Below are 23012 nucleotides of genomic sequence, written 5' to 3'. Positions count from 1 at the left end.
AAAACCAAAAGCTAGGAGCAGCTAGGTGGCACAGAGCAGCAGCCCTGGAGTCAAGGGGACCTGAGTTCAAACCGACCTTAGACACTTGATATTTGCCTAACTGTTGTGACTTTGGGCAAGTCACTTAACCCCATCACCTTGCAAAAAAAATCCCCCAAAATAAAAAAATTTTAAAAAATAAAACCAAAAGCTAGCACTAACTATAAAGGATAAAACAACTTAAAGATCCTTTTAGTAAAATGAAAAATAAAGCAGTGATGCCCACTGTTGCCATTATTATATGACATAATTATAAAGATACTATGGTGATAAAACAAGGAAAATTTGGGGAAGAATACACAAAAGCAAAACAGAAACAAATTTAATAATCACTTTTGCAGATAAAATGTTTACGAGGACTCCAAAGAGTTAATTAAAAATTAATTGAAATAATTCACAACTTCAAATTAGGGGCAAAATATAAAATAAACCCAAAAAATCATCAGTCTTTCTATATTACCAACAAAACCTGAAGAAAGAGATGGAAAAATGAAATCTATTCAAAATAACTATGGGATTATAAAATATCTGGGAATCTACCAACATAATATACACAGAAATGTGAATACTCTGCACATAAAAGAAGATAAATAATTGGAAAGATGCTAACTGTTCATATTTGGATCATGACAATACAATAAAAAATGACAATACTATTTAATTTTTAGATTTAATACACTGCCAAACTACCAAAAGATTACATTCTAGCATTATACAAAATATCAAGAAATTCATATGAAAACAAAATGTCAAGAACCTCAAGGGAATTGATATTAGAATAAAAGGAGATAAACAAAACTAGATCTCACAAGTACTACAAAGAAATAATTATAGAAAAATTTGGTACTGTTTTAAAAGTAGAAAAGTTTAAAATAATAATAATAAAAGCGGAAAAATTGATCAGTAAACAGAATAGATATATAAAGTCCAGAAGTAATTAAACACATAGTTTTTGTTAATCAAACACAATTAAACAAGTATGGGGTTGATAACCTAGAGACAGCTACAGTAGTCAGAATTCATTATAACACAAACTGCTAGGAAAATTTGGAAGCAGTCTGGCAGACTAATAGCTCATACTATAAACCACAATAAATTCTAAATGGCTATGTGACCTAGATATAAAATCATGAAAGCAAATTAGGAGAATATGAAATGATTTCACAACTATGGATAAGAAAAATATTCCTGATCATATAAGAGAGAGGAACACAGTTAATTTTAAAAAAAAAGAGAGAGTATTCTGGTTACAATATGTACCAAAGAACCATCTGTGCAAGACTTTCCTGACTGGTGGAGGCTATGATGATTCAACACAGTATATCTGTATGAGAGGTAAGTTGGCTTGAGAGTTTTGGAAAGGAGATAACTTTTACATTACTTTTTTGCTTTGAGAGAGGAAATAGGTGGTTCCAGACCAGTTGGAGAGAGAACCATGGAGAGAAAAAAGATTTTGGGATGCAGAGAAACCAATTCCTCAAGATGTCCCTAATTTCTACTTTGGAGAATTTCTCCAAAGATGATCTCCCTCTCCCTCCCCTCCCCCTCCCCCTCCCTCTCCCCCTCCCCTCCCCCTCCCTCTCCCTCTCCCTGATATCTTATTCTCAGTGAGAGTTCTGAATCACTCTGTATTTTCTGTTATATTCCAACTAATATGACTTCTCCAATTTCTCTTTGCAATCTGCTTGGATTGATGGTGTTTCTTGTCATTCTCTATTCATGATTGACTTTTGTGTAATTATCATTTGATAGGGAAGAGTTAAACATTACAGTGTAAATTGGCATTACTCCTTTCCTCTTTAAGGAATATATTTGGTTAGTGAAACTAAAGACATTTTTGCCCTTGAGGGGGTATATCATGCCTACATGTCAGCAATATTTAGGTGTGGGGACAGATGAGAGAGAAAGAGATAAATAATTCTAGTCCAGTAATTTTCTTTCAAAGTAAAACAGCAGCCAGACTTATGACCATTTTACTTCTCTCCTACAGGTAGGAATTGTTAAGCATAAAATTCTCAAAATTATAATCCTGGTAAAAAAGATTCATTTCTTTATAGAGTACTCAGCCTTCATATCAGTCACCTTGCCAACTTAGTAAGAAATTAAGACTCCTGGGGATCTTCCCCTGTTAATTACAAACTCAGGAGGACAATGATCAGGATGTTGGGAGACTTGTCCTGCCAGGAAGTTTTGTGCAACTTTCATGTCAGACCACAAAAAAGGTTAATGATCTCCCTATTCACTATTTTTATATAAAACTCAACTCTCACCCCATTTAGCTGTGGTCATTTTCTGAATGACCATCACCTATATAGGTTAGAAGTGAGATCTTAAGAGAATAAAACTTTAAAATGTCCAACCTATATTTTCTGCCATTTTATTTAACCCTATATTTTTAAGATTTTTTTTACAGTTTTAGGTTTAACAGAATCAAAGTTTCCTTTAGAGAGGGGTAGGCAAGATTCCAAAAATATTTATCAATGTCTTCCCAAGAACTGCATTTAGGAAATCCATTTGGACATACAAATGGGCAACACACATACAAAATGTACAAACAAGATCAATATAGTTAGAAGGGAAACAGTTATTTGGTGGAAGAGAGAAGGAAGGAACATTTAGAACAAATTTCTCTGATAAGTATTCTATATCCAAGTTATATAAAGAATTGATACAAATATATATATATATATATATATATATATACATATTGACAAGAGTCATTCCTCAATAGATAATCAAACGATAATGGACAAGGGGGCAGTTAGAGGGCACAATGGATAGAGCACTAGCTCTAGAGTTAGGAGGACCTGAGTTCAAATCTTGCTTCAGACACTTATCATTTGATAATTACTTAACTATGTAAGATTGAGCACTTAACCCCATTGCCTTGTGAAACTAAAAAATTTACAAAAATAAAAGAAATGGAAAGGCAATTCTCAAAAGCACAGAACTTTTTCAGTCATTCAACACAAACTCTAAAAGTAATACCTAATAATGGACAATATTTTTCCTTCTCTTTTTTTTTAGGTTTTTTCCAAGGCAAATGGGGTTAAGTGGCTTGCCCAAGGCCACACATTTGGGTAAATAATGGACCATATAACAAAAATCATGCTAATGTCTTGAAAAGGGGATGAACATATTCAAAATAGAGTTTCAAAAGGCCCTTTTGAGATTGATAGCACAAGTCCAGTTAGAATACCAACTAAACCAAAACAGAGTAAATTTTAAAATTTTATTTTTAATTTATGGAATAAAAAAGCATTTCCATAATGAAATAAAATTAATGAGTATTTGTAGAGGAAGGAAGGAAGGAAGGAAGGAAGGAAGGAAGGAAGGAAGGAAGGAAGGAAGGAAGGAAGGAAGGGAGGGAGGGAGGAAGGGAGGAAGGGAGGGAGGGAAGGAGGAAGGAAGGAAGGAGGGAAGGAAGGAAATGAAAGCTTGGGAGCCCAGGAGTAGGAATAAAGGAGGACACTTCTTAGCACATCCAGTTCTGTTTTTTCCAGTACATTCACCAGAAGCTCAACATTCGTCTCTTTGGTGAAAAGAAAGTCATCATTAACCCACAGCATATACTTAGTAGTAACCTGAGATAGGGCCAGGTTTCTTCCAGCAAACCAGCCCTGTCAATGGGAACAGCAGAATAAAAAGAGAAAACTAAGCCATAGAATCATTCTCAATCCTTCTTGCCTCGAAGACGAAAGGAACTAATTTTGGGTCAAGGTGGGTTGGGGGTTGGGGGAAAAGTCATTTATTCTTTGTTTGCTTTCAGCTCAGTCTCTAGCCTATGGAACTGCTAATGCCTCTCAGGTGATGGCTCCAGAGTCATCAGGTTTAGGTCACTGCTGACTCATGCATGTCTCTTACATTTTCATTTCTTTAGCTACAAAGCAGATGTCTTTCTCGGCCTCCACTGCACTGTTTCTTTTATTCAAACCTCCCATCCTGGAAAGGTACCCACCTATATGAGTCCTTGCCTAGTGAGTCCACCACTCTAATAACCAGATAAGAGTCCAAGCAATTTGAGAGGCAGAATAGTAAAGAGGAAAGATAACTGGCAAAAACTTAAGGACTCTAATCAATGTAGTATTCCAGTCAAGATTCCAGAAGCTAAGTGATGAAGCCTGTTACCCATCCCTTGACAGAAAGGTGATGGGCTCAAGATGCAGAAAAAGAGATTTGTTTTATTTAATTATATGTGCTGATGACAAAGATTTGGTTTTGTTTTCAATGGAATGGGAATGAGAAGGAAAGAAAATAAGTATTTGTTAATTGAAAATTTTTTTTAAAAATCACTGACTTTAGAGTCAACAGACCTGTATTCAAAATCTGCCCCTATTACTTTCTACATGAAGTCACTTAACATCTATGAATCTTAGTTTTCTCATCTGTAAATATTAGAGGGTTTGGGTAGATAGTCTCCAGGTCTCTTCCAGCTCTAAATCTAGGAACTTTGATAGATATCTTGTGAATCCTCTTCAGCCCGCTCTAAATGAGACTTTGTTATTTACAAGAGAGCCAGAGAAGGGGTTAGAAGGCTGGCCAATCCCTCAGAAAGGGGTACCTGATTAAAATTATATTTATCAGTACCCCAAAATATTGCTAGGTTAGCAAAATAACTTTTTTCTTAGGCTCAAGCTTATTTTCTGACCATTATCCCTTAAAGAAGGTATATCTTCAGGCTTAATTCTTTATCACCAAATGCTAAGTTACACAAAAGATCATCACAAATAGTGAACTGTGAATAAACTCATTCATCCAAGCAGATAACAAAGAAAAATTATAAAAGTTATACAGATAAGAATATACCAGAAAACACATATAGAGTAAATAGAACATCTTCACTGGAAGCAAGACATCTTGATTCAACTGAGAGGATGAGCCTCTTTTCCAAGAGGAAATTCCCTAAATTTTTAAGAAAGTAAACTGAAAATCTGGGTTATGTTAAGACCTGCTCCTCTACAGGCCTGCTGCTTCCCAAAGTCCCTCTTCTCTTCCTGAAGAGAGTCTTGAACCACATGCATCCTTCCTGTAACACAGTCAGTAAGTAATTATCTTGAACTTGGAATCATGCCCAGGAAGCCGAAGATACATGCTCCTTAAACAGCCTAATTTATATTTCCAAGGAGTGATCCCTTTGGGTACCAATAATTATAAGAAATGAAATCATGGTAATTTTTATCCTTGGTTCCTCAGTAAAAATTCTGTTGTCCTTGTTGTCACCTTAAGTGTATAGGAAAGGCTAGAAATACAAAATGCAAAACATGTTTTGTTTACAACTTAGTTGCAGCAACCAACCCAGATGGCTTATGCCTTAGTTATCCAGTACCAGCTAAGTGATATAGTGGATAGAGTCTGGATTGACCAGGTCTGTAGTTAGGAAGACTCAGGTCAAATTTGGCCTCACACTTACTAACAGTGTGACCCTGGGCAAGTTGCTTTACCCTGATTGCCTTGGTTTCCTTATCTGTAAAATGAACTGGAGAAGGAATAGAAAACCACTCCAATATCTTTGCCAAGAATACCCCAAATAGAATCATGAAGAGTCAGACACACTAAAAGTGACACAGTCACTAATTATTTACTTCCTCTGTCTGGAATCATTATTACATAGCAGCAGACACAATATCCTAAGCAACCCATTCTACACTTCCAAGGAGTGATCCCTCTGGGCAGCTATGACTATCACCCAATCTCAGTAAGGATGGAGTGAAACCTGCAGAATCATTCCAGGTCACATCACATGCATATACTAGGAAGGCCATATAGCAACTCCACTGAGTTATCTGATGAAGCCTTGGGGTTCCCAGGATGTAGAGGAACATGTAATTAAAACTGTCTGGTTGCACTTCTCCTGGAGTATGGTACAGTTCTATACATCTTGATACCTGCCAAGTCTAATACCTGCTTAAATAGCTTGCTTCAGAATCTTAACTCTGAACAAAAGAAATCCTTGCAGGGAATCCATACAGTGAAAAAAATTTCTCCCACAACACTGACTCTTAGAGAAGCTTCCTGGTTCCTGGTTGAGTAAGTCTGGCTATAGAAGGTGAAGTCGTCTATCACCCCTAGCATAATGCTTATATTACTTCTTTTCTCTTCCAGGGACAAGTCTATGGCCATCAACTACAAAGACTTTTTAAAGTTTATGTATGGGGAGGCTAGGTGGCGTAGTGAATAAAGCACCGGCCCTGGAGTCAGGAGTACCTGGGTTCAAATCCGGTCTCAGACACTGTGTGGCCTTGGGCTAGCCACTTAACCCTGTTTGCCTTGTAAAAATCTAAAAAAAAAAAAAAAATAAAGTTTATGTACTACTAGGTAAGTAACCTCAGGTCAGCAGTACCTTCCTTATATGAAATAAGCACTGGTTATAACCTCTGTATATACATCCCCCAATGTCATGGGCTAATAGAACCTGTTCTACACCAACTTTTTTAAAAGGGAAGGGAATAAATTTTATTCTGGACTGGAGGAGGGGAGCTGAAGAGAAGATAATGACACAGAAAAAAACAAAGCAAAACTGTGATGAAAGGACAAAAGGCATCAATAAGATGGATTTAAAAGAAAACAATGAGTAGATCTGGAGATTGTTGTCAGATCATGTTGGGTTTATAACTGCCCAATCTGCAAGGAAAATCACTGAGGCAGAGCTCTGAGCCAATGGCACTTTGTTAAAGCACCACAGTTCCACTTAAGTGAACCTCAGATCTTCCTCACAATCTGAGATGCTTTTGGTTCCTACAACCTTGTTTTTATAAGCTTTGATACCAATATGCAAAAAAAAGCATGATAAAATACAGAATTTCATTGGTTAAAAGACTTTGAGGGTCAAAAATGATGTATCAATAGGGGCACCACAGGTTGGGTGAAGCACAGGGCATCTCCACTGACTAACTTCTCATAAGATGATCATAAAATGATTACCTGCCCATGTTGGATAAGAAAGGTTGTTCAGAAGTACAAAAATAAGTTGGAGGCCTTTACAAAGAATCAAGGCATCTATCTCACCCACACTGGGTTTGGACATGGAACTTGGGTAAAACAGAATGGTGATATCTTTGTCATAATTCTTGTGGTAATGCAAGTGAGCTTCATAATTAATAAGAAAGTAGCAAACATTACATTAAAGTTTGAAGCTCATTATAAAGGCCTACTATAAGAATCTATCTTATCTATTTTTCTTATATGATTTATGTAAAATCAAACTGATTAATACTGATTGAAATAGGTAGGGGTCCAAATGAATCATTTCTCACCACCATACCTGGAAACAAACTTCATACATACAATTTCAGAATGTATAGGTAATAAGCAGAAAAGGAAATGGCAAATTACTCTAGTGTTTTTGCCAAGAAAAATTCAAATGGGGTCACAAAGAATTTAACACGAGTGAAATGACTGAACAACAAATGAGCAGTGGTCCAAATACAGAGAATTCCAATCTGTGATTGGCATAAAAAAAATCTCATTATTAATGAATTCTGTCTTGGGAAATGTAATAAACTTTTGGTAGCCATTATTTTTAGTACCCCCATTTTTTTAGCCTGGCATTAGTGTTTTGCTTGCCTTCTCAGTGGGTGAGAGGACTGAGAGAGAATTTAAAACTCAATTTAAAAAGAAAAGAATTAATATTTTTTAAAATAATAAATTGTTATACTAATAAAAATATACTAATGAGGGAAAAGTCTGAAAGGCTATGTAAGGATGATAGTTTTTCATAAATTTCCAGCAACAGCCACTAAATCTAAGAAAAGCTTTCAGTTGTCATAGACAACTGTGTCTGTCACCCAGTCTCAGTAAGGATGGAGTAAAACCTGTGGCATCATTAAAGGTCACATTATATACATGCTCTAGAAATGTTCTTTGTTGACTCTATTCAATCTTCTGAATGGGTATGGGGGTCCCCAGAATGTCTCCTTCTCCATATCAGTTGTTAAAACTTATTTGAATGTGATCAGGCAACAATCCCTTTTTGAAATCAATACTTATTCCCTAAGGGAAAAGAAACCATATGATTCAAAGTGCAAAGATTTGAAGTCAGAGGACCTGGGTTCAAATTCTGACTCTACCATATTGTGACCTTGGACCAATCCTTAAACTTGTTTATTCTTCTATAAATCTATATTAGATGGTATCTAGATACATATATGATCCTATAATCTCTCCTGAGACCATTCTTGAAAAGTCAAGAGTATTTTGATGGTTATTGTATACTTGTGTACATTGCTCTTTGGACATATATCCATGTAGTAATAATACCCAAGCTCTTAAACTCTTTCCTCCTCAGATGATCTTTCTTAGCTACTAGAACTTTCTAATTTCTCTAAATCCACTCACCCTTGAGATGGGATGTTCAGGGCTACCATGACATTTTCTAGCAATAGAGCCATCATCTCTCTCTGTATAAGTTTCTACTTGTATTATTAGGATGTTTAGGTAATGAACTCAGCCACATGAAACAAATTCCTTGGGGTTCCTCCAATCTTACTATTGCATAATCCCATGAGTAAAGCTCACTTAGTTTGGGGAGGCCTATCCCTACTCAGGCCATAAAAAGATATACTAAAATTGCCTTTCATAAGGTTAGTGAAGTGTCATTGTCAATCACAGTAGATCATGCTAAATCTTGAATCCTCATTATAAATACTAGATTGTCAGAGTCTTTGTGCAAAGAATCCATCAAAGGTTGGAGGGAAGGGAGAGGTCTTTTGTAGACCTTTAAGGTCTTTGTAGACCAAGAGAAACACATCCCCAGCTTTGACCCCCATTCCCATCCCTGATCCCATCTCTATTTCCGGATACCATTCCAGTAGAAGAAAGCTTCTGTTAAACCAATTCCAAATTTCTCTCTAGACCAGTGGCAACAAAAACTTAAGTGAAGATTCCTTAGCTATACTATCAATACTATTACTTATATGGGTGCTTTGATATCTTGTCTTAGATCTCTTGGTCCTTCCAGAATGAGTGTCCCTGAATAATGAAGCATCTCCCATTAGGCTTAGACAGACCTTCTATGGTGGAATTTAGTTGAGCTGAACCAACTCCTTTTTTGTATTATTTATTCATTTGTATTATTTGTATTCAGATGCCTGGAGAGATACCTTGGAGCTATGTGAACCCAAATTTTTTGGTTTTACTCATTCTCTCACTAGAATACACTAAGTTCTTTGAAGCAACTTGTCTTCTAGATAAGAGTTTATACTGAGGAAAAATTGTTGCCAAATCATTAATTAGAATTTAAGCAAGGGGCAGCTAGGTGGTGCAGTGGATAGAGCACCAGCCCTGGAATCAGGAGTACCTGAGTTCAAATCTGGCCTCAGACACTTAATAATTACATAGCTGTGTGGCCTTGAGCAAGTCACTTAACCCCATTGCCTTGCAAAAAAAAAATTAATCAAGAAAAATATAGTCCACACAAAAAAATTTATGCACACACACACACACATATGTATATATGTAAATAGAAAGGCCAGGAGTAGAGTTTATTAGGTAAAAAAGGCAATGGTAGTAATGATCTCAGACAAAATTAAAGCTAAAGTATATTTAATCAAAAGAGAAAAATAGGAAAACTACACTATTGTCAGCCCTACTATTCAATATTGGATTTTTTCCCAACTGGAAAGGCTTTTATTTCACCATAAAAATGCAAACTGCAAAAAATACAACTTTTTTATAATACAAAGGTTATTACTACTTTAAAGTATTCCTGAGCTTCATCTTAAGAAGCAAAACATTATAAAATTTAATAAGTCTGCAGCCTTAATCTGGTTGAAACAATGCAAGTAAAAAATCATTTAGTAAAAGTGTCTTAAAAAATTCATACACACAAAAATTTGTACTAAAACAAAAGCTTTTAATTAACTTTTTTTGCTCCCAATTATTTTAATTTGTTAAAAGTCAATGTTTCAGAAGTAATGTAGCCATCTCCAGACCATGTTGTCTTATACTCCCACTTACTAGATTCTTTAAGAAGTATAGTGGGAGGTGGTTAGGCGGTGTTGGGGGTGGCTAGGTGGCACAATGGATAGAGCACCAGCCTTGGAGTCAGGAGTACCTGAGTTCAAATCTGACCCCAGACACTAAATGATTTACCTAGCTGTGTGGCAAGCCACTTAACCCCATTTGCCTTGCAAAAATGTTAAAAAAAAGTATAGTGAATTTTCATCTTCAATTTTAAAGGAAGGTAAGCGTAGGTAAAGCTAATATAACAAAAAAATTACAATTTTGCTTAATTGATTTAAGTAATGTTTTCCCTATTAAATTATTTTTAAAATTGTCTTATTGAGGTAGAAAAAATAATAAAGTTCATTTGGAAGAACAAAGGATCTGAAACTTCAAAAAGACCAGGGGGAAAAGGATGTAAAGGATTTATTAGTATCAGACCTTAAACCATATTATAAGATGAGAGCATTGTTGAAGTGAAAAATGGGTAATTTTGATATTTTAAATTAAAGTTTTCTTGAATAAATAAGATGTGCAATTAAGAACAGAAGGAATGCAGAAAAATGGGAAGATGCTTTCATGGACAATCTCTCAGATAGAATGTGATTGGATTGGAATATTGTAATACAGAAAATGAAGAGTTAGTAGATTTAGAAAAATGTGGAAAGACTTAGACTTAGGAAGGAGGATGCTGTCTACTTTCAGAGAAATATGTAACAGGTAGAGAGAAGCATGTTCAGATCTACATATATGTGTATGATTGTAAATATCTATATATGTCTAAGCACATGTTTATGCATGCATGAATGCATGTGTGTGCATCCACACTTAGAGTCTTCTTTGGGCAGGGCCTTTAGCACTGAGATTCTCTATTTCTTCATTCAGTTTAAAGAAATTAATGCCTGAGAAGACATTAATGTCTGAGAGGACATTTCCACTCAGACTGTGATATACTTATCTAAAAGGAGATATGAACCATCTTCATCATGAGGAAAATAGGAATAAATGGCAGTGGGAGACAAGAGGAGAATCCAATTAAACTTCCAGCCCTTTAGAGGCAAGCATCCTCCAGAAGATGGATTGACACAGTGTGAATCCTTACCATATCACACATTCTTCACACCATAGGGTAAATGAAAGGGATCTGTGATTTCACTGGTGTAGTGTCAGTCAACCAATAAGCATTTCATAAGGAGAAAGGAACAAGCATTTATCAATCAACTTCTCTATATCAGACACTATATGAGGCCCTTTACAAACCAATTTGGCTCAATTCTCACCACCTTGGGAGGTAGGTACTATTATTAACTTTGTTTTAATAGTTGCATAAATTAAGAGAGTATTTGAGACTCATCTGGGGTGTTTGAGGCCACATCCTGAATGTCTATTTTCCCCATTCCAAGCCCTTTATTCTCTCCACTGTTCTACTTAGATGCCCACCATGTCTTGGGAGTACAGAACGAGGCAAAAGACCATTCCGTGAACTCACCGTGAAAAGGGAGACAACACAGGGACAACTATGTGCAAACTAAACACAGGAGAAATAATCAACAGAAGGAAGACATTTGAATGAGGAAACTACTTCTCCTAGTGCAAGTCAGCACCTTTTTCACAGTTTAAAATTTTGTAAAATTTCCTGGAGCACCAAGAAGTTGGCTAATAATGATAGCTCACCCAGGGACTTCATAATTATTATCTCATTTGATCCTACACTTAGCACAATCCCCAGAACAGAGTAGGCACTTAATAAATGCTTATTGATCCTCACCATCCTGGGAGCTGGGTTCTATCATTATTCTCATTTTACAGTTGGAGAACTGTAGGCAGACAGCAGTGAAGTGAGTCGCCAAGATCTTCCTGGGTGTGAGAACCACAGTAAACCTCAAATTCCAAGGGAGATCCTTCCCAGATAATCATCCATGTGGCTATTTCAGTCTAATGTCCTTCCTAAGGAGTGGAGGGCTCCTGACCTTTAAACAAAGGCAACCTGCCCTTCCAGAAGCACCTGGATCAACCTTTCCGGAGAGCAATTTGGAATTGTGCCCAAAGGGTAATAAAAATGTGCATACCCTTTGATCTAGCAACACTACTAGAGGATCTATACCCAGAAGAGATGATGAAAAAAGGTAACAACACTTGTACAAAAATATTCGTAGCAGTCCTGTTTGTGGTGACAGAGAATTGGAAATTAAGTGAATGTCCATCAATTGGGGTATGGCTTAACAAACTGGAACACTATCGTTCTATTAGAAACCAGGAAGGATGGGAATTCAGGGAAACCTGGAAGGATTTGCATGAACTGATGCTAAGTGAGATGAGCAGAACCAGAAAGACATTGCACACCCTAACAACAACATGGGGATGATGGTTAACCTTAATAGACTTGCTTATTCCATCAGTGCAACAATCAGGCACAATTTTGGGGTATCTGATGGAGAATGCCATTGGTATCCAGAGAAAGAAGTTATTTTATTATGTGATTTTGCTATCTCTTATACTTTATTTTTTTCCCCTTTAAGGATATGATTTCTCTCTCATCACATTCAACTTAGGTCAATGTATACCATGAAAACAATGTAAAGACTAACAGACTGCTTTCTGTGGGGGGGTGGGGGGGAGGGATGTGACTTTGGGGGGGGGGGAATTGTAAAATTCAAAATAAATAAATAGGTTAAATCAGAAGCACCTGGATCCTCCTCCCCTCCTTGGGATGCTGACAAAAGCCTACCTTTGCAAAGGGCATGATGTAATATTCCACATAACCTTCATCAATTTTCTCCGGCTTCTCACTGTCGTCAGCCACAATTACAGGTCACATTTGGGTAATATCTCTGGATGCTCCGGAGCAATGCCTGAAGCTTGTAGGGTTGCAGGAAAGTCTTGGTTGTGATGGTCACCAGCACACTGAGCTTCCTCTCTGGGGAAGGAAAACCATGGAAAATCAAAGCTGTCTTCCACAGATGACTTCCTCAGTCTTTGTTGGCATCTGTTCTCTCTATCTGCTCAGTATTGAAGTGTTTTGCATGCACATTATTGCGTTACTTAACTCTGTGTCTATTCTCCCTATCACATCTGGAATTCCCTGAGGATGGGGATCACAAGAAGCTAGGCAGTACAGTGGAGTCAAGGAAGCATGAGTTCAAATCCAAATGCAGACACTTACAGGCTCTGTGACCCTAGGCAATCTAACAGACCCTAACCTCTAAAGGCATCAGTTTCCTCAACTTTAAAATGAGAATAAGAATAGCACCCACCTCCCCAGGGACTAGCATATAAAAGCTGAGATAGGCAGAGCCACGTAGCTTGCAAGTTATGGGTGGAATTTGAACTTTTATCTAATGCACTACCTGTCTCTAGGAACATCTCCAGAAACTTACATTCCCTCAGGCAAACAATGAGTGTATATAGAATTATAAATAAAATACATACAAAGAAAACACAAGGCAATGTCAGGAAAGAGGTACTAGCAGCTGGGGAGGGGGTGTGAAAAAAGGGGGAGGGAATCAAGAATGGCATTAACTTGAGTTGAACTTCCAAGGAGCTAAGAATTCTAAGAGGCAGGGGTGAGGAGGGAATTCATCTCCTGAATGAAAGGCCACCGGGACACAGATACAGTTATTGGAATGTTTGTGTGTGGCAACGGTTTAAAAAAAAAAAGTCAGTTTGGACTCTAGGATGCATGCAAAGGATTAATAAAGCAGGAGAAATAAGTTGGCTTACATTTTAAAATGCCAAACAGAGTTTTGTCTTTGACTCTAGAGGGAATAGGGAGCAGCACTGAAGCTTCTTGCAGTGGGGATGGGGTGGGGAACTGAAGTAATCCAACCCTGCACTTTAGAAATAGCATTATGGGGGTAGCTAGATGGTGCAGTGAATAAAGTACCCACTCTCAAGTCAGGAAGACTTGAGTTCAAATGTAACCTCAGACACTTAATAATTGCCTAGTTATGTGACCTGGAGCACTTAAAGTTAGGGAAACTGAGGCAAGTAAGTTAAGTGAGTTGTCTAAGGTCACATAAATAGTGTTGGAGGCAGGTACTCAAGCCTTCCTTTTTAAAAATAATATTTTATTTTTCCCAATTCTTTGTAAAGCAATTTTAACATTCTTTTTAAAATAAATTGGAGTTCTAAATTCTCTTCCTCTTTATCTTCTCTCTGCCCTCCCTGAGTTGATAATTGATAATTGGTTATATATGTGCAATCATGCAAAACTTATTTCCATATTAATAATGTTGTAAAAGAAAACACAGAACAAAAAAAAAAGGCAAAGCAAGTGAAAATTTGTCTGTAGTCAGATTCCATCATTTCTTTTCTTTGGACATAGCTATCATTTTTCATAACGAGTCCTTTGGAGTTGTCTTGGATCATTGTATTGCTGAGAGCAGTGAAGTCATTCACAGTTGATCATTATGCAATATTACAACTGTTACAGTGGACAATATTCTCCTGCTTCCTTCCGCTCACTTCACTTTGCATCAGTTCATGCTAAGCCTTTCCAGGTTTTTCTGAAATCATTCAACCTCACATCTTTCTAACTCAAGATCTGATACTCTATTTCACTGCTGAGCTGTCCCAGAATAAGGAAGAGTAAAGAGTAACAGATAACAATGTCTGTGAAAATAGATAACTAGAAAGATGAAATGACCAAAAAATTACTCCAGAAGACATCTCAGGACTCACCAGAGCAGTACTCTACAAATAAGGGGGAAATGTATACATCTCCAAGGAAAAATTTGAAGTACAATTCATGCAGGCACATTCATCAAAACTAACACTAAAATAAAAAAAACTTCAAATAATGAGCAAAAGGAAAGCATCAAACCTAAATATCACCATTTTTAAAAATCAAAATTGAAAAGAACAAGAATCAAACAACTTTAGATCCAGAAAACAATGAGATTTGCTCCCTTCCCCAACTTCTATCCTCAACAAGAATTTCCAAAACACACTATTACAATGTTGGTGGAGCTGTGAACTCATCAACCTTTCTGGAGAGAAATTTGGAAGTACACCCAAAGGGCGACAAAAATGTGCATACCCTTTGATCCAGCAATACTACTACTGGGTCTATACCCTAAAGAGATGATGAAAAAGGGTAAAAACATCACTTGTACAAAAATATTCATAGCAGTCCTGTTTGTGGTGGCAAAGAATTGGAAGTCAAGTAGATGTCCTTCAACTGGGGAATGGCTTAGCAAACTGTGGTATATGTATGTCATGGAACACTATTGTTCTATCAGAAACCAGGAAGGATGACAATTCAGGGAAGCCTGGAGGGATTTGCATGAACTGATGCTGAGTGAGATGAGCAGAACCAGCAAAACACTGTACACCCTAACAGCAACATGGGGGTGATGATCAAACTTGATGGACTTGCTCATTCCATCAGTGCAACAACCAGGGACAATTTGGGGCTGTCTGCAATGGAGAATACCATCTGTATCCAAATAACCGTGGAGTTTGAACAAAGTTCAAGGACTATTCCCCTTTAATTTATTTATTTTCTTGTTTATTTGTTTGTTTTTTAGGTTTTTGCAAGGCAAATGGGGTTAAGTGGCTTGCCCAAGGCCACACAGCTAGGTAATTATTAAGTGTCTGAGACCGGATTTGAACCCAGGTACTCCTGATTCCAAGGCCGGTGCTTATCCATTATACCACCTAGCCACCCTCCCCTTTAATTTAGGGAAAAAAACTGCTATCTTATTGTCTGATCTTGTTATCTCTTATACTTCATATTTCTTCTTTAAGGATATGATTTCTCTCTCACACTCAATTTGGATCAATGTACAACATGGAAACAATGTAAAGACTGGCAAATTGCTTTCTGTGTGGGGGTGGGGGAGGGAAGTAAGATTGGGGGGAAACTGTAAAACTCAAAATAAATAAAATCTTTAATTAAAAAAAAAGAATTTCCAAAACGCATCACTGGAGGAAACTCTCAAATCTAGGAGATCCCAGATCCATTTGAGTATTATTGACTGTGTCAGAACCACTGCTTTTCAGATATTCATTGAACATAGACAAGTTCAAGTCTCAGTTCCAACACCAACTGTTGTGGATCAATGAACCTCTCTGAGTCTTGAGAAATAGGCATAATCACACTTGTAACACCAACCCTCACAAGGCTATCATGGGCTCAAATGAGAGCAAAAATGGAAAATCTTTGCCAGGTTTAAGTGCACTATGGTCAGTTATTGTTATCACTTTTAGTCAGCTTCCCAGAGAGCCAAAATATCCTCTTTGAAAGTTAAAAAGGTACAAATACTCAAAAGGCTTCCAAGAATGTCTAGTACTGGTTCACACCTTTAAAATCTTTTCCATCCAAGAGATAAGCTGTTCAGTTGTGTCCAACTCTTTGTGGTCCAATTTGGATTTTCCTTGACAAAGATACATAGATGTCTTTTCCTTTATTGAAGAAACTGAGGCAAACAGGATAAAATGACTTACCCAGGGTCACATAGGAAAGTAAGCATCTGAGACCATATTTGAATTCAGAAAGATGAATTTTCCTGACTCCAGATTTGGTCTTATCCACTGTGCCACCTAGCTGTCCTACAAAGCAAGTCATATTTAAATCCTTAATTATGAAATTATATTTATATTACATATATATTTTATTTTATATTTGTATTATATATTAATACATATGCACATTATACTTATATGCATTGTTAATGCAATATATTTGTATATTGTTAGTTATGTATATATTAAATATAAAATATATTAAATTATAAGTTTTTATGTAATATATAAATTATAAATTCTTAATGATTAAATTCCATGCTTTGGAATTAAGGTTCCTACAGACATTACTATTCTTTCTCAATTTCCTTTCCTAGATCATCATCCATATTCTTCTCTTGGGTCGACTTCAGGGCCCTGTTATAGAAGTGATTCTCTTTCATCACTGTCAGAAATGAGCTTCCATGGGTTCAACTATCATCTCTATGCAAATAACAACCAAATCCAGTTCTCATCTCTCTCTCCTGAGTTCCAATCCCTTATCACCAAATATCTCTGGCACAGCTCCACCTGGATGTCCTATAAACACCTTAAATCAACATCTCTCCCAAATTTATTATCTTCCCAAATCTTAAAGCTCATCCTCCCCCACTTTCCAGTCATTCTACCTCATTCTTCTGGTTTGCTCAGGTTACTTAACCAGGTATATATCCTTTTATAAAATTTATTTAATTTTTAATTCATGGAATAAAACAAGCATTTCCAAACACAATTCAATTAAAAAAGATGATTACACACGAAACTGCAAATTTACTGTGCACAACTTGCTATTCCTTTTTCTTTTTTTCTCCCCTTCTCTAATTTCCACCCCAACTTAGACATAACTATCATTAGACCCAAATAGATACCTATATGTGTATGTGTGTGTGTGTGTGTGTTATACTATTGTTTACATACTTCTATTTATGAGTTCTTTCTCTGGATTCAGATGGCATCTTTCTTCATATGTCCTTTATAGTTAATTTAGGTATTTATGATAGTCAAAATAAATTATTCACTCAAAGTCATTTTTTTTTTAGGTTTTTGCAAGGCAAATGGGGTTAAGTGGCTTGCCCAAGGCCACACAGCTAGGTAATTAAGTGTCTGAGACTGGATTTGAACCCAGGTACTCCTGACTCCAGGGCTGGTGCTTTATCCCCTTCGCCACCTAGCCGCCCCAACTGCTAATTATTTTAAGGAACATTCCATTTATTCCTACACTCTCTAGTGTTTTTAATAGGAATGGATGCTGTATTTTTTCAAAAGCTTTTACAGCATCTATTGATATGATCATATGATTTCTGATAGGTTTGTTGTTGATATAATTGAGTATACTAACAGTTTTCCCAATATTGAACCAACCCTGCATTCCTGGAATAAATCCTACTTGATCATAATGTATTATCCTAGTGATGACTTGTTGTAATCATTTTGCTAAGATGTTATTTAGGATTTTTGCATCTATATTCATCAGGGAAATAGGTCTATAATTTTCTTTCTCTGTTTTAACTCTTCCTGGTTTAGGTAACAGCACCATATTGGTTTCATAGAAAGAGTTAGGCAGAGTTCCATCTTTCCCTATTTTTCCAAAGAGTTTATATAGAATTGGAACCAATTGTTCCTTAAATGTTTGGTGGAATTCACTTGTGAATCCATTAGGCCCTGGAGATTGTTTTTTAGGGAGTTCAATAATGGCTTGTTGAATTTCTTTTTTCTGAGATAGGGTTGTTTAGGTATTTAATCTCTTCTTCATTTAACCTGGGCAACTTATATTTTTGTAAATATTCATCCATTTCACTTAGATTATCAAATTTATTGGCACAGAGTAGGGCAAAATAATTTCGAATTATTACTTTAATTTCCTCCTCAATGGTGGTGAGTTCACCTTTTTCATTTATGATACTAGCAATTTGGTTTTCTTCTTTTTTTTAATCAAATTGACCAGAGGTTTATCAATTTTATTGGTTTTTTCATAATACCAACTTTTGGTTTTATTTATTAATTCAATAGTTTTTTACTTTCAATTTTATTAATTTCTCCTTTAACTTTTAGAATTTCTAATTTAGTATTTAATTGGGGATTTTTGATTTGTTCTTTCTCTAATTTTTTTAGTTGCATGTTTAGTTCATTGATTTCCTCTTTCTCCAATTTATTCATGTAAGCATTCAGAGCTATAATATATCCCCTGAGAGCTGCTTTGAATGAATCCCATAGGTTTTGGTATGTTGTTTCATTATTATCATGAATCTAGGATAAAATGGTTAATTCTTTCTATAATTTGTTTTTTGGTCCACTCATTTTTTAAAATGAGGTTATTCAGTTTCCAATTTGCTCTGGGTCTATATCTCCTTGGCCCAGTATTGCATATGACTTTTATTGCATTGTGATCTGAGAAAGATGTATTCACTATTTCTGCCTTTCTTGCAGTTGATCATTAGGTTTTTATGTCCTAGTACATGGTCAATTTTTGTATAAGTTCCATGTACTGCAGAGAAAAAGTTATATTCTTTTCTATCCCCGTTCAGTTTCCTCCATAAGTCTACCATATCTAATTTTTCTAACAATCTATTTACCTCCTTAACTTCTTTCTTGTTTATTTTATGATTCTATTTATCTAGATCTGATAGTGGGATGTTGAAGTCTCCCACTAGTAGAGTTTTGCTGTCTATATCTTCCTGTAGTTCTTTCAGCTTCTCCTCTAAGAATTTAGGTGCATATATATTCGATATTGAAATTACTTTATTGTCTATGGTACCTTTTAGGAGGATAAAGTTTCCTTCCTTACCTCTTTTAAGGCTATTTTTGCTGCTGCTTTGTCTGAGATAAGGATTGCTACCCCTGATGTTTTTACTTCAGCTGAAGCAAAATATATTTTGCTCCATCCTTTTACCTTTACTCTATATGTATCTCTCTGCTTCAAATGAATTTCTTGTAAGCAGCATATTGTAGGATTCTGGTTTTTAATCCACTCTGCTATTCGATTACGTTTTAAGGGAGAGTTCATCCCATTCACATTCAAGGTTATGATTACTAATTCCTTATTGCCCTCCATGCTATCTTCCCTCTGTTTGTATTTTTCCCCCTTTCTCCCCCCTTTATCCATATTCCCCAGTATTTTGTTTCTGAATGCCACCCCCTACAGTGTGTTTGCCCTCCTATATCACACTCTCCCCTTTCTTTCCCCTTTCCCTTTTTCCCTTTTCCCTTCCCTTCCTTTTGTTATTTCCTCTTCCCCCTCACTCCCCTTCCCTTTCTCCATCCCCCCCTCCCCTTTTCCCCTTTTAATACTTGAAAGGTTAGATGTTTTATAAGTTAACTGAGTATGTGTAGGTTGACTTTAAGCCTAGTCTGATGAGAAGAAGATTCAGGTGTTTCTCATCTGCTCCCTTCTTCCCCTCTATTACCATAGGATTTTTGTACTTCTTAGTGTAATGAGATTTACCCCCATTCAATCCCCTCCCTCACCCCATCTCTTTCCTGTCCCCCTTTTTAAGGAGGTAGTGTTTTTTAGATCATTCTATATAAGTCATAGAAAATTCTGAGTGTCTGTCCCTTCTAGTTCAGTATATTCTATTGAATAGAGTCAAAATTCCTGAGAGTTATTAGAGTCTTTTTCCCAAGTGGGGTTAAGGCCAGTTACATCTCTTTACATAGCAGTCTCATGGATAGGTCATGAATGTCCATCATTTCTGGCTAGGTATATTCTCTCTGTTAGAATTACAATTCTCAAGATTTATGAGAATCTTTTTCCCCATGCTGGGATATAGCCAGTTTCAACTTACTGAATAGCATTTTTTTCCCTTTTACTGCCCCCCCCTTTTTTAACCTTTTCATGTGTCTCTTGAACCTCCTGTTTGATGTCCAAATTTTCTGTTTAGCTCTGGTCTTTTTCATCAGAAATTTTTGGAATTCTTCCATTTTGTTAAATATCCATCTTTTTCCCTGGAAGAGAAGGCTCAGCTTTGCAGGAAAGTAGATTCTTGGTGGCATTCCAAGCTCCTTTGCTCTTTGAAATATCTCATTCCAGGCCCTTCGATCCCTTAATGTTGATGCAGCCAGGTTCTGTGTGGTCCTTACTGTGGCTCCTTGATATTTAGATTGTTTCTTTCTGGCTGCCTGCAGGATTTTCTCTTTTATGTGATAGTTCTGGAGTTTGGCCACAACATTCCTTGGTGTTTTCATTTTTGGATCTTTTTCTGGTGGGGATCAATGTACTCTTTCAATAACTACTTTGCCCTCGGATTCCATGATATCAGGGCAGTTTTCCATCACTAGATCCTATAATATTAAGTCCAGGCTTTTTTTCTCTTCAATGTTTTCAGGAAGTCCTATAATTTTCAGGTTGCCCCTCTTCAATCTATTCTTGAGGTCAGTGGTTTTGTTGATGAGGTATTTTACATTTTCTTCTATTTTTTCTATTTTTTTAATTTTGTTTAACTAACTCTTCCTGTCTCATGGAGTCATTAGTTTCTGTAGACTCCATTCTTTTTTTGGGGGGAGGAGTTTTCTTCATTAACCTTTTGCAACTCCTTTTCCAATTGGTCAATTCTACTTTTGAAAGAGCTTTCCATTTGACCAATTGAGGTTTTGAGAGAATTAATTTCTTTTTGCATTTGCCCATTTGAAAATCTGAGAGAATTATTCTCATTTTGTATTTGTCCAATTGAGGATCTGAGAGATTTATTCTCCTTTCGTATTTGTCCAATTGAAGGTTTTGTTTTCTTGTTGCAAGGTATTGTCTCTCCCAAATTTTGTTTTTTAAGTTTTTGCAAGGCAAATGGGGTGAAGTGGCTTGCCCAAGGCCACACAGCTAAGTAATTATTAAGTGTCTGAGACCGGATTTGAACCCAGGTACTCCTGACTCCAGGGCCATTGCTTTATCCACTGCACCACCTAGCTGCCCCTCTCCCAAATTTTTAAGTTCCTTCCTTATTTCTTCAAGGAAGTCTTTCTGTGCTGAAGACCAGATTGTATTCTCCTCAGTGGTTCCAGGTCTCTCTGAGTTAGGATCTTTCCCTTCCAAGAATTTTTCTATGGATCCACCTTTCTGCTGACCCTTCTTCATTTTGCTAAGACCTGAGTTGGGGAGGGGCTGGTTCACAGGGGCTTGGGATCACTAAAGGCTTTACTCACTGTTTGCAATTCCTCTGGCTGGCCAGTAGGAGGTCCTGGTTGCCCTCTCTGGAGTGTCTGTGACCTTGGTTGAGGCCTTCTCCCTTTGCTTGAAGGGAGGAGTTGGAGCTATTGAATTCTTTTGCCTTCAATCAATGGTGTTCTTTACCCTGGCTTGAGGTCATTCCTCAGCTGGGCTGGTTCTTCTGGTCACACACCTGGGCCTGAGGCAGAAGTAGTTTGCATTTGTTTGTTAGGGAAGAAGTCTGAGTTGTAATGGGACTCAGACCAGAGGAGCCCAGGAATTATGTTTGAGGCTTTCCTGCTCCAGAACTCTCCCCCCGGCCCTGTTGGCAATCTCCTAGGGGATAGCACCAACACCAGTGCCTCCACTCTCCAGCCGACTCAAGCCCCTGCCATCTAGCCCCACCACTGATCCAGCATGTCTGGCTCTCAGGTCCTCGGACTCCTGGTTCCAATTCAGCTGTTAATCTGGTTTATCCGGGGCTCATCCTCCCTCTGAGCCCAGACTCACCCAGCTGAATTCGGCCAAAGCTGCTGCTGGATACAAATCCCGAGGTAGATGTTCTTTCTCCTGGCTTTTCTTTCTGAGTTTTGTGGGTCGGATTTCTTTTAAGAGGTTTGTTTCTTGTGATAGATGGAGGAAAGATCAGGAGACTTTAGAACTGTGCCTGTCTTCTCTCCGCCATCTTGGCTGAAGTCTCACAAAGTTTTTCTTAAGGTGGAAGGGAGGGCAGTAGTCAACTTGATAAGTCTTTTTGGTGGTCTTTGGCCACCTCTTATGCAGAGTATAGACAGAACCTTGAATGATTACTGGAGAATGAGGGGGTTTGGAGGGTTTTGGGGTTTTTGTAAGGTAATGGGGTTAAGTGACTTGCCCAAGGTCACATAGCTAGATTTATTGAGTTAAGTGTCTGAGGTCGAATCTGAACTCATGTCTTCCTGATACCAGGGCCAGTGCTCCATCCACTGTGCCACCTAGCTACCCCTAAAGAATGATTTTCAATGTTAGATTATGATCCAAGATGAATTAATTGACTTAAAATGTTGTGGGAAGGATTGTTATAAGAGAAATCCCTCCTTTCCATTGGCCTATTAAAGGAAATTTATAAGACCCCTCCTAGCCCTCAGCAGTAGCAAAGGAGTATCAGGAAATACTAAAAAATTAGCAGCAGATAAATCCAAGTTCCCAACCAGGGACAACAGTGGAGATTTTCTAGGCAGCAGGATTCTGAGTTGTGGGTATCTAGCGAAAGAAGGGATTTATTGGACAAAATGAGCCCTGGAGCTTTGAGAATTCAGGAAACTCACCTTCTATTGGAAAAAAAAAAGAAAATTCCTGAGCAGTCCAACATTTGATAAGAAAAGAGTATTATACTAGTACTAGAGGAACAAAA

The 23012-nt window shown here is 37.1% G+C and overlaps 1 pseudogene; it reads right to left on the bottom strand.

Annotated features, from left to right (window-relative positions):
* Positions 1-23012, bottom strand: part of LOC141512061 (beta-1,4 N-acetylgalactosaminyltransferase 2-like) — a 42057-nt pseudogene that overhangs the window by 4306 nt on the left and 14739 nt on the right.

This window comes from Macrotis lagotis, chromosome 2 (genome assembly GCF_037893015.1).
Source record: "Macrotis lagotis isolate mMagLag1 chromosome 2, bilby.v1.9.chrom.fasta, whole genome shotgun sequence".
NCBI classification, from domain to species: Eukaryota; Metazoa; Chordata; class Mammalia; order Peramelemorphia; family Peramelidae; genus Macrotis; species Macrotis lagotis.
This window is presented reverse-complemented; position numbering and strand designations above follow the sequence as displayed.